Genomic DNA, 12,180 nt, shown 5'->3' on the forward strand with positions numbered 1-12,180 from the left:
TTTAAATCATTATGACTTTCTGCAGAACTTTCTGTTGGGGAAAAAACAGTCAAGTAGATCAGGAGACCTAGGTTTACTTCCTTTTTTCCCCTCCCTGACGTACCATTCAGTCCTAATGGTGTCATGAAAACAGTGGCTTCATTTTACCCCTATGTGACTGCTTTCCAAGAAAATAAAGGGGCATGTGTGTGCGCACAAGTGTGCGTTTGTGTGTTTGGCTCAAAGGTGTAAAAGAGATATGTTGTGCTCACAGCACCATACTAACCGGTTTATTGAATTTTTCTAGTTTTAACTAGAGATCCAAAGTAGGTTTTTGTTTTTTTTTTAATTTCTCGGAGAGAGAGAGAGAGACAGCGTGAGCAGGGGAGGGTCAGAGAGAGAGGGAGTCACAGACTGAAACAGGCTCCAGGCTCTGAGCTGGCAGTCAGCACGGAGCCCGACGCGGGGCCCGAACCCACGAACCACGAGATCATGACCTAAGTGAAAGTCGGACGCTTAACCGACTAAGCCACCCAGGCGGCCCCCAAAGTAGGTTTTTATCCTACAGCTTGAAGTTTTAGTTTATAGTTCTCTAAAAAAAAAACCCACCATTTTTTTTGCTATCAGTAGTAACCAAACATTTAAAAAATTCCCAGTGCATGTGATGCTCCTGAATGCTGGCACCACAGGCCACCAGTTCTGTGGTGACCCAGCCCAACCTGCCGTGGGCCCGCCACCCACTCGCTTTCTAAGGGGCTGGAGGCTGGCGCCTGGTGGGGGGGGGGGGGGCTCACGGAATGAACAGGGGAGGAGAGGAGACTTGACTGACTTGTGACTCCTCCTTCCTCCCACAGTTCTGCCCCGTGTGTTTGCAAGACCCGAATGTGAAGACCGGCAGTAGGAGAGAATGAATGCTGCTGATGAGACTCACGACCAGTATCTCAGACTCCGAAGTGCAGAACAGGCCCCTGGACTGACCTCGTCTCCGAGGCACCCGGACAACCCCGAGGCCGCATCGGGAGCTACCGCCATTTACCGTTGCCTCTTTGCAGGGCCGCCCCGCTCTTCCCGCTCTGTGCCACTTAACCTTTCTGATTTAAGGTCCTCAGCTCTTCACCCAGAACTGGAGTTGCCCTTCCTAGTTCTGCTTCTCAAACTGGAGTACCGTTCCTTATGTATTTATATGTATGTTTTAAGTAATCCTCCTGTATCTATTGTATATTTTTTTCTTAACGATGAAGGAAATGTACAGTATGGTGCATTCCTTTTGTATCAGGCAGAGTGTGGTGGGAAGCTCTAAGCGTCAGCCGTAACCCGTGCAGACAGCTTCCTAGGAACAACATTCCTGATCAGAAGCTACCGTTCGGACTTCCAAGTCCACTAAGGGTCGGGTCCGTGTTTCCTACAGCTCTCAAGTTGGTCACTTTCGTACTATGCACAGTGTGCTAAAAATAAAAAGCTTTTTTGGGGGGAAACACACAGAATGTTCCATTGTTACTGTGAAATTTTTCTTTCTAGCCCAGTGGGGGTTGGAAGGGAGTTTTCTCCAGTAGCGATTAACTTTAAGCCTTTTCTCTGAATTGGTGTGGCCATTTGGACCGATGAGTGCGCTCGACTCCTGAGGCAAAGTAGTGAAATGTTTTTCATCTTCTCAAAAAATAATTGACTATTTTAAGTTTTCTATTCTACTCTTATATGCTGGACCACATTCACACACAGCATGAAGTCCGTCAGGTTCTTTACAGATGGTATTTTGCTAGATCCTGGATTGTGTCTGTGCCATTTTTGTGCCCACTCTTTTAAGGACAATGTTGCATTAAGTTCATTTGGATAAACTGTGATTTGACAACTGATTTAAATAAAATATTTGCTTCACTTCGATCTGCTGGTTTCATTAGCTACTAGGGGCATATTTACTGGGTTCTAAAAGCAGAGAAGGTAGAAGTTTCCAGTGTTGTCACCGCACCGTACTGGTTTGTCACCATGCTATTCTGGTTTGAGGTAACGTTCAGAGGAGCTCCCAGCAAAGAGGCATCTACTAACATAAACCACGAGTGGTTTCAGACGGGACGGTACGGATACAATGCCGCCCCCTGGTGGTGTCTTCCTGAAAAGGTCAGTTTTCTGTGACTATTTTTGGTCTTAAACACGGAGAAATGTCTAGAAGGAAATTTCTTTGTGAAGTTTTTAAAAATGTTTATATTTGAGAAATAGAGCGCAAGGAGGGGAGGGGCAGAGAGAGACAGAGACAGAATCTGAAGTGGGTTCCGGGCTCTGAGCTGACAGCACAGAGCCCGACGCGGGGCTCGAACCCACGAGAGGTGAGATCATGACCTGAGCCGAAGTGGGATGCTTAACCGAGGGAGCCCCCCAGGCACCCCGAGAAAGACATTTTAACAAGGCTTAATAGTGAAAATGCCTTGCCCAACAGGTGAGAGTGGAATTTTTTTCAGTGTCAAAATGATTTAGGATTCATGCTACTACATAAAAGACTTTTTCAGACAATTACCACACAACAGTCACCCACGTACCATAAAAGTCCCACTTTTTCACGTGTACAACTGGCCTGGCATATGTGCGTCTTAAATTTCCCTCAAACTCAGAACTCCCGTTTACAAACTTAAATCAAGACTGTCAGTTAATGATTTTAAAGCATTCTAGACATTCTAGAGAGACCGCTTTTAGCAGAAGGAAAATAGGCTTTTAAAATGAGAAAGTAGTTGATCTTATCAACAAACCTGATTACCAAAAAACAAAAAGGGGGGGCCATATAAGACTGATCATATGATACGGCCTCCTCATGATAACAATGTACAGCATGCATTGTAGTTGGGAAATGTTTTGTATCCTTTTAGGAGTTATTCTCATATATAATAGTCAACCTTGCTTAATCATTAAACTTGAAAATACCCAGATTTGAAAAACACCACCCTCTCTGATTTAAGTATCTTGCTGACTTGAGACTAAAAAAAAAAAATCCAAGTGCCAGGGTCAGTCTTGAAGGTCAACCAAGAGGTATTGGAGATGCGACCACTTGGTAAAGGGCTCCTGACATGAACTTCCTCTCTGTGGCACGAGGTGGCTTTGTGCTTCTTTGAACAGATAAAAGATTCCGGTAATAAAGTGGCAAGCGATTCTTTGGGTTGTAAACCCCATCCTGGCCCTCCATTCTGTTTGTGCTTGCTGTTCTCTGACCACGTGTGGCCAAGTCTCTCTGGCCACTGCAAATGGGAACTTCACCCCTGCTTTTCATACTCCCATGTGGATGCGCCCTGGATTACTTCTGTACAGGCTCTAGACCTACAGAAGTAATTAAACTCCAGTGTTTTATTAACCAGAGGCATGCGATTAGCAGTAGCATGAAATACAACTCTGTAGGATCATTCTGGAGCTGCTCTTACTTTATGAAGTACATGATCACCAAATGTAAAATGCAGAAGCTGGGGCAAGTGCCTCTCTTTGCTACTTTGGGCATCATCGTGGAGCCATGTACATAGGAAACCATGCAAGACTTGTAAACTCTCATCACTTGTAACTGAGGACTATAAACTGTTCCCCCCTCAGGTTATTTTGCTAATCAGTACACGAGTTGCCTCTCTCTGTTCACAAATACTTTGTTCCAATATTTTCCTTTGGTGTTTGGAGCTACAAGTAGTCAAGGGCTGGAGATTTTAGCTTTCAGAGTAAGCTTCAAGTATAGCAGTTTCCTTTTAACCTGAGATAATATTTGATTCCTAGTTCTGTTCGGAGGCAAGTTTTCACTTCTCTAAATAAAATGCAACCTAATTAAATGCCATGGATTTTCTTTCTGTAATTTCACCTGAATTCAGGTTTGATTGCTTTTCTCTACTGTTGTGATATTCATCGCACATGTAATCTCTTAACTGCTCATCCATCCTTTGCAACATTCTCCACATGGGAGTTTGGTATGTATCTGGGACATGTGTCCATGCACAAAAAAACTCACAGTGATTCTTAACCTTTTGGGGTCAAGGGCCCCTTTAATTAGAATCTCATTAAGCCTCCAGCTAACCTCCAACTCCCCCAAATATACTTCTTGGATAGTCACACAGACCTCTAAAATCCCAACCAGAAACTAGAACCAGAGTTAGAAACTCCGTATCCAAGAGTTAGAAACTCTGTATCCAACTCTACCGAAAAGGAAATGGACACAAACTAAGGATTCCCAGGTGGGAAGAGGATGGAAGCTGAATGCCCAATCCGTGTCCCTGTAACTTCAAGTCTGTGCACTTCTAATGTGATTCTGGAGATGGATCTGCTAGTCATCCTGGCGCAATTCTCCTGTAAATGCAGGTTTCTCTTCCCCACCAATTCCTTACCATCTCCTGCCTGTGTCACTGGGAATGATCTGGGTCCTAATTTTCCATATGAGAAAGCTGAGATTTAGACCACACGCTTTTAATGACTTAAGGGTTTTGTTTGTTTGTTTTTAACTTTTAAGGTTTTGGCAAAGGTGACCAAAACTTGGGGATAGTGGATGGGTATGATGGTGAACATGGTCATGACCTTTTTTTTTTTATGCTATCACAGCTTAGAATCCGTGCTCCTTTTTTTGATATCTAACTGTAAAAGGCATTGTTAGAGTGCCCTACGTTCAGTTATGAGTGAAGTAATTTAACTGCATACTCTTCCATTGTGAAGTATGACATTAACCGTTTTTTTCTTTTAATCTTTATGTTCTTTTTTTTATGTCTTAATGTTAATGTTCTTTTTTAAAAAGGAGAGAGCATGAACAGGGGAGGGGCAGAGAGAGAGGGAGACAGAGGATCTGAAGTTGGCTCCATGCTGACAACAGACAGCTCTATGCAGGGCTTGAACCCATGAAATGGGCGGTGAGATCATGACCTGAGCCAAAGTCAGACACTAAGAACTGACTGGGCCACCGAGGTGCCCCTAAACCTCTCTCTCTCTTTTTTTTTTTAATGTTTGTTTATTCATTTTGAGGGAGAGTGTGAGCTGGGAGTGGGGCAGAGAGGGAGGGAGAGACAGAATCCCAAGTAGGCTCTAAGCTGAAAATCAAGAGTCGGACGTTTAACGACTGAGCCACCGGGGTGCCCCCTACATTAATCTTTTAAGAGCAACCTCACTGTACGACTCATCTTTGGGGACCAGAGGCAGAATAACATTTCCTACATGAAAACATTGGGACCCAATGTGTTCTCCCATGAAAGGATATTGAATATGAAAGCTTCGCTCTAACTCAACTCTGTATTTTACCTTCTTTTTGTTCTTTCTTCTTCTTCTTCTTCTTCTTCTTTTTTTTTTTTTAATGTTTTGAGATTGAAAGAGACAAAGTGTGAGCAGGGGAGGGGCAGAGAGAGAGGGAGACACAGAATCTGAAACAGGCTCCAGGCTCTCAGCTGTCAGCACAGAGCTCAACACGGCTTGAACTCACAGATTGTGAAATCATGACCTGAGCCAAAGTCAGAAGCTTAACTGATGAGCCACCCAGGTGCCCCTACCTTCTATTTGTTCTAATTCCAAATAATTTGGTATAATTAATGAGCACAGAGGCAATACTATAAAGTAAGCCAATTTATAAGACCACACTGTGCTTGACCCTACTCATCCCTATTAGCCTCAGGAGCTCACCTGATAACTGGAAAAGCAGGCGAGTTTTCTCTAGAACTAGAAACCTGGACACAATTTGTGTTCTTTTGAAAGGTTTTCCAGAAATGATATTGCAGAGTTGGCCAGTTGGCCATTTTAGGGAGTGAGATTTGTCCTAAGAAATCCTTAAAATGATTTAGCAGGGAAGTGGAGTACCGCTTGTGTTAGTGATTCCCAAGGAAGTGTCTGGGCTTGTGCTACTGTCCCACTCTATTCCCCTGTAGAGTTTTTGGTTTCAGTGGTATGGGTGTTACTGGAATTTTTTTTTTAAATTTATTTCTTGTTGAGAGACAGGATGAATGGGGGAGGGGCAGAGAGAGAAGAAGACACAGAATCCAAAGCAGGCTCCAGGCTCTGAGCTGTCAGCACAGAGCCTGACACGGGGCCCAAACCCATGTACTGTGAGATCATGACCTGAACCAAAGTCAGACGCTCAACCGACAGAGCCACCCAGGTGCTCTGGGTGTTATTGGAATTTAATGTGTTGGGGCTGTAGAGGCTTGTCATCTTGCCCTTGATAAGAAAGGAGTTTCTACCTAAAATGCAATGCATCTGGAGAATTGCTTCCAGCTTCTAGAGACTTAAAGACTGGAGCTTGGGAGGAGACTAGCAACCATGTGGGTGTAATAGTCTAGGCAAGCGTTGATAATTGCCGATAGGTAAGTCATGGCAGTTTGACTGGAGAGCCGTGCGTGAGATCGAGAGAGATTAGGAGGTAGAATCAATGGCCTGACACCTCAGTCCCTGTGATGGGAACTATGTAGGGTGAAGAATGAAGTCTCTGGGCGGGGGGCGCCTGGGTGGCTTAGTCAGTTAAGCGTCCGACTTTCGCTTAGGTCATGATCTCGCGGTTCGTGGGTTCGAGCCCCACGTTGGTCTCTGTGCTGACTGCCAGCTCAGAGCCTGGAGCCTGTTTCAGAGTCTGTGTCTCCCTCTCTCTGACCCTCCCCTGCTCATGCTGTCTCTCTCTCTCTCTCTCCTAGAAATAAATAAAAATATTTAAAAAAAAAATGAAGTCTCTGGGTTATGGGCTGGGGTACAAAGCCAAGTCCTGAAATGGATAGGGGCAGGAGATAATAACCAGTTTGGGAAATGTTCCATTAGAGAGGCCCAGGAGCTATCCAAGGGTAAGTGCAGCATCAGAGGCTGCGTGTGTGGCTCTCAAACAGAAGAGAGTTGAGGACATTGAGACATCAATGGCCCTTCTCTGTCCTTAGAGACACCAGGTGGGGGGGAATGACCCACATACCCCTGCAACATCTCCAAATCTCAGGCACACACCTGGGTTGGGAGACTGAGAAAGACGAGGCTCCTCTTACCTTGTCACAGCAGTCTCATTTCAGAACGTAGGACTACGTACTTCACAAGATGTTCCTGTTGTGCATGTGCTTTAGGAACCAGAAAGCAAAGTGCACGGTGCTGCATTAGTATTAGTAATTAGGAGAGAAAGATATTCTAATAAAACTGTCCACCAGAGGCAACGTTGTGACTTCTGATGACTGCTGACTCCTTGAATATTTTGGTAGATTCAGAAGAATGACACTGATCTTCCTAAAATGTTATGAATACACATCTTATTCAGACCTGCTCTTTTTTATTTCTTATTTTAGTTTTTAAGTTTATTTTGAGGGAGAGAGAACATGCAAGAAGGGGAGGGGCAGAGAGAGATGGAGAGAGAGAATCCCAAGCAGACTCCGCACAGTCAGTGCAGAGCCCAACGCGGAGCTTGAACTCACAAACCGTAAGATCATAACCTGAGCTGAAACCAAGAGTTGGTGCATAACTGACTGAGCCACCTAGGCGCCCTCAGACATGCTCTGTTTTGGAGACAAAACATCCACTTGTGTGTCATCGGCGTTTCTTTGCTTTCCTCCCTGTCGCCATTTTAGCATTTGTGGCCTGCTGCACACCTCCCCAGGGAGACTTGAGGGTAGGGACCAGACCTGCAGTATCCTCAGGCAATCCCTGGTTCTTCCAGACCCTTCTATCATATAGGCTCCCTGTTCTCTTCCCCCACCTGTCTCCCCATCTTTATCTGCTTATGGGTATCGCTAATTAACTGCAAAGATAAGATTCTTTAGTCCCTTTCCTTTTGCTGACAAAAAATTACAGAAATACATTGAAACGACTAAAAACTTAGTTTCCCAGGCTGTGTGACGGTGGTGGAGGGGCTGTGGCTTAGGAGACCTGAGCTGTGTGCTCACCTCTACGTGGTTGTGTGGCCTTAGCCAGCTATCTAGCACCATTTTGTTTCCTCATCCGGATCCCTGCCTCTTTTACTAAGGAGGATCGGCTAGGTGGCCTCTTCAAAAAGTACTTAAGGTATTTGATTACTTTGGCTTCATTTTCTGTGTCCACAAGCTACAGGGGCATTTAGAATGAGAACAGGAAGGTTTAGAATAAAGCCCATGGCCTCTTGACCACACATTTCTTCTAAGGGTTCCTGTACCAGTCTGTAGAGTGTAATGTCTCATTAAGGAGTGCTTCGCTTCAAGGAAGGGTGTTAGAAATGTCACAGATCCTTGTTTGGCCCTTTATTAGCTCCCCTGGGTTATTATAATTCTGAGAAGTAAGTAGAACTGTGAAGGAGAGTAACATAGCAGAAATGATAAAATGATGCTGCAGTTCTCAAAATGTGGCTCCGGTATCATCACCATCATCTCATCTGGGAACCTGTTAGAAATGCAGATTCTTGGGCCTGACTCTAAATCGACTGAAGCCGATACTGTGTGTAAGCAGTCTGTTTTATCAAGCCCTCCAGAAGATTCTGATGTGCTGGTTTGGGGACCTGCAGTAAAACAAGGCTATAGGATGGATTTCAGTTAATTACCTCAATAGGAGAACAAATAGGTTAACAGGTAAAAAAGCTCTCCCTTCCCTGCTCCTGGCACTCCCCCCCCCCCCATGCTTCTAGACCATAGAAATGTTTGCACATTTGGGAAAATATCTTTTTTCCCCCACTAGTAATATAATTCAGACAAACCTAGGTATGAAACCAAACGCAAAAAAGTAGGTCAGGTGAACAAGAAAAGCCTTGCTTTGTGTTTCTTGCTTTTTGCTGAATCAAAGGCTTGTCAATTACAACAATACAGGACTTGTCAATTGCTAAGGGCTGGCTGGTCAAAGGTGCATGTTAGGTGTAGACCATCCCTGGGGCAGAAGAAAGAGCATTTTGCTTTTTGAGTGAGCCCCATAGGGGGTTGAATCCTGGCTGTCTCTATCTGACTGGATAGCCTCAGAGAGGTTACTTAATTTCTTTGGGCCTCAATTTCCTCACCTATAAAAACAGCACACATGCCTGTCAGGATGGTTGGGAGTCCATGAAAGCATTGAGCACACACCCAGTTCAGGATCTCACTTCCCCTGACTCAGCCCTTACATGGATGATAATGTGTTCTTCACAAGGAGTGATCTTCATTAACCATTGGGGAATTTATGCCGGACAGGTCATTACGTATTTTCCAGAGAATAGCACAAGCTTCGGTCAAAAATAACTGTGTTTTATGTTTGGAAGTATTTCGATCTGAGGTCTTGAAACCACAGAATATCATTTCATCCTGGTCCATTTTTTTTCAATTAAATATTCTGAGTCTACTTTTTATTTTGAGGGCTATTCACAGTTTAGTGGATATTCTCCGGTTGTGTTGAAGGAGCTAGTTCGAGAAAAGGCAGATTAATTGATCTGTCTAAGATAATTGGTTTTTTATTTGCTGAAAGATTTTTGAAATTAACTCTATTGCTTACCTGCAAGTGATGTACAGGAATCATTTGTCCCAGACCAAAATGAAGAGCTAAAGCAAAGCAAAATGAAATTTAAGTATTTTAAGGATTCTGAAAATTGTCCTAAAAATGCCGTCAACCTCAAGAACGAGTTCTATTCCAGTAAACTATACTCCCCACACAAACAGGTTTGTCTCCCCATTCATTACTAAGGAATGAGTGAAGAGGGCTCCCCCGCTCCCGCCATAATTCCCAGCCAAGTCTTAGGAAATACCCCGCATGCACCAGCCTCCCCAACCTTAATCTTTTTAAATATAGACGTTCAGTGTTTTCCCTGAAATGCATGACCAGGGCCTGACATTGTGAAATGAAGGGCTCATTATGCATGCCTCACTCTTTCCCTTTCTTTCTAGAGAGATTATGAATAACACTAGTGACTGGTTCCTATGACATATTTTTTTAAATGTTTATTCATTTTCGAGAGAGACAAAGGCAGAGTCAGAGTGCAAGTGAGGGAGGAGCAGAGAGAGAGGGAGACACAGAACCTGAAGCAGGCTCCAGGCTCTGAGCTGTCAGTTATCACAGAGCCCGATGTGAGGCCTGAATCCATGAACTGTGAGATCACGACCTGAACCGAAGCCAGATGCCCAACTTACTGAGCCACTCAGGAGCCCTTGACATTTTTAAATAAGTATTTAATTTTTAAGTAATCTCTATACCCAACACAGGGTTCAAACTTATAACCCCGAGATTAAGAGTCATGTGCTTCTACTAGGAATTTATCCAAAGGATATAGGAGTGCTGATTCATAGGAGGCACATGTACCCCAATGTGTATAGTAGCGCTACCAACAATAGCCAAATTATGGAAAGAGCCCAAATGTCCATCAACTGATGCATGGATAAAGAAGATGTGGTTTATATATACAACAGAATACTACTTGGCAATGAAAACGAATGAAATCTTGTTATTTGCAGCAATGTGGATGGTACTGGAGGGTATTATGCCATACCCTCCAGAGGTCAGAGAAAGACAGATATCATTTTACTCTTGTGGAATTTGAAAAACTTAACAGAAGACTATGGGGGGGGGGAAGGGAAAAAATAGTTACAGAGAGGGAGGGAAACCATAAGAGAGTCTTAAATACAGAGAACAAATTGAGAGTTGATGGGGGTGGGAGGGGAAAATGGGTGATGGGCATTGAGGAAGGCACTTGTTGGGATGAGTAGTGGGTGTTGAATGTAAGTGATGACTCAACAGGAATTTACTCCCGAACCCAAGAGCACACTGTATGCACTACATATTAGCTAACTTGACAGTAAATTGTGTGTGTGTGTATATATATATATATAAAGTCATACGCTCTACTGACTGAGCCAGCCAGGTGTCCCCTGTGACTTTAAAAAGGAGATCTGGGGTCCACTCCACCCTCCATTCTTACATCATTATCCAAAGCTGCTTTATATATGTATATATATATTTCCAGTTTTATTGGGAAATAATTAACAATTTTTTTGAGAGAGAGCGCACAGAAGCAGGGGTGCGGCAGAGGGAGAGGGCGAGAGAGAATCTTAAGCAGCCTTCACACCCAGTGTGGAACTCAATGTGGCTCTCCATCTCATGACCCCAAGATCATGACCTGAGCTGAAATCAGAAGTCACTTAACCAACTGAGGCACCCAGGTGCCCCAACAAATACCTTTCAATGGCAATGCTTTCTTCCTATTACAGTCATATTTCTCACGGTAGTCAAATCCTAGAATACTTTACAAATTGATTTTTTAGCTCGATATGTTGAAAGGGTCACTTTTAATTGTTTCCCCTATGAAAGGGAAAGTAATAGGACCGCGAGTGTTAATAGGGGCTAGAACGTGGAGAGTGACAGCTTAAATTCCTCCTGAACTTTAAGGTGCTCAGATTGATAACATCACCAACTGAAATTTGCAAAGCTTGTTTAAATTAGTACCATCAAAAATTAAGAAAATTGTTAAATTTATAACCTCTTGGGATTAAATAGCCATGGAATATTCTAGGGTATGGAGGGAACTGGCCCAGGGGAGATGGCCACTAGCTGATGCTTCAGAGGCCCTGTCCCCCACCTATAATAAATAGCTGAACACGATTCCTGCCCTTCCCCCTCCGCCAACTTGCAGGAAGTGAGCTGGGGCTGACTGGCATCTTACCCTCACTCTTCACCCACCAGCTCCCTCATGATTCCCGACTTTCTGCTCTTTAAGAGCCTCTGGGGGCCCCTGGGTGGCTCAGTCGGTTAAGAGTCCGACTTCGGCTCAGGTCATGATCTCGTGGTTCATGGGTTCGAGCCCCGCGTCGGGCTCTGGCTGACGAGCTCAGAGCCTGGAGCCTGTTTCGGATTCTGTGTCTCCCTCTCTCTCTGACCCTCCCCTGCTCATGTGGTCTCTCAGAAATAAATAAAACATTTAAAAAAAAAAAAAGTGAGCCTCTGGCCACATCCCCTGTCTCTTCGAGGGTGCCTGGAGGGCTGTGGAGGGCTGTGAGGCGTGCTTGGATTTCCCATTCCACAGACACTCAGAGAAGTTAACTTGGCACAAGACTCTCACTTCAATCAGATGTGAATATAGTCTAAACACACAGATGAAACCAGAAGCCTCTCAATGTTTAAGAATCTAGGTTTACACAGCACGAATTCGTGTCATTTTTAGGTAAACACCTCTTGGTGTCTTTTTTCTTCCTTGTGAAAGTTGGGCGGGATACCCTCCAGATCCATTCTTGGCCAAGGCTGGACTGTCCATAGCACTTTCGGATACAGTTGACCTATCTGATTCCCACAAAGTGACAATCTGGCAGTTGTCACAGTCTTCATTTTACGGAT

The 12,180-nt window shown here is 44.2% G+C and overlaps 1 protein-coding gene across 2 annotated transcripts in view; it reads left to right on the top strand.

Moving 5' to 3' along the window:
• The window catches only part of AKAP12 (A-kinase anchoring protein 12), a 101,580-nt gene extending 99,723 nt beyond the window's left edge, over nucleotides 1-1,857 (top strand). For both annotated transcript variants that reach the window (XM_039240938.1, XM_039240939.1), the window contains one exon: nucleotides 834-1,857. The gene's annotated coding sequence lies outside the window, so the exon portion shown is untranslated. The remainder of the gene's footprint in view (nucleotides 1-833) is intronic.
• Nucleotides 1,858-12,180: the final 10,323 nt, after the last annotated feature.

The sequence above is a fragment of the Hyaena hyaena genome, unplaced genomic scaffold (assembly GCF_003009895.1).
Source record: "Hyaena hyaena isolate Hyena2069 unplaced genomic scaffold, ASM300989v1 scaffold_184, whole genome shotgun sequence".
Classification (NCBI taxonomy): domain Eukaryota; kingdom Metazoa; phylum Chordata; class Mammalia; order Carnivora; family Hyaenidae; genus Hyaena; species Hyaena hyaena.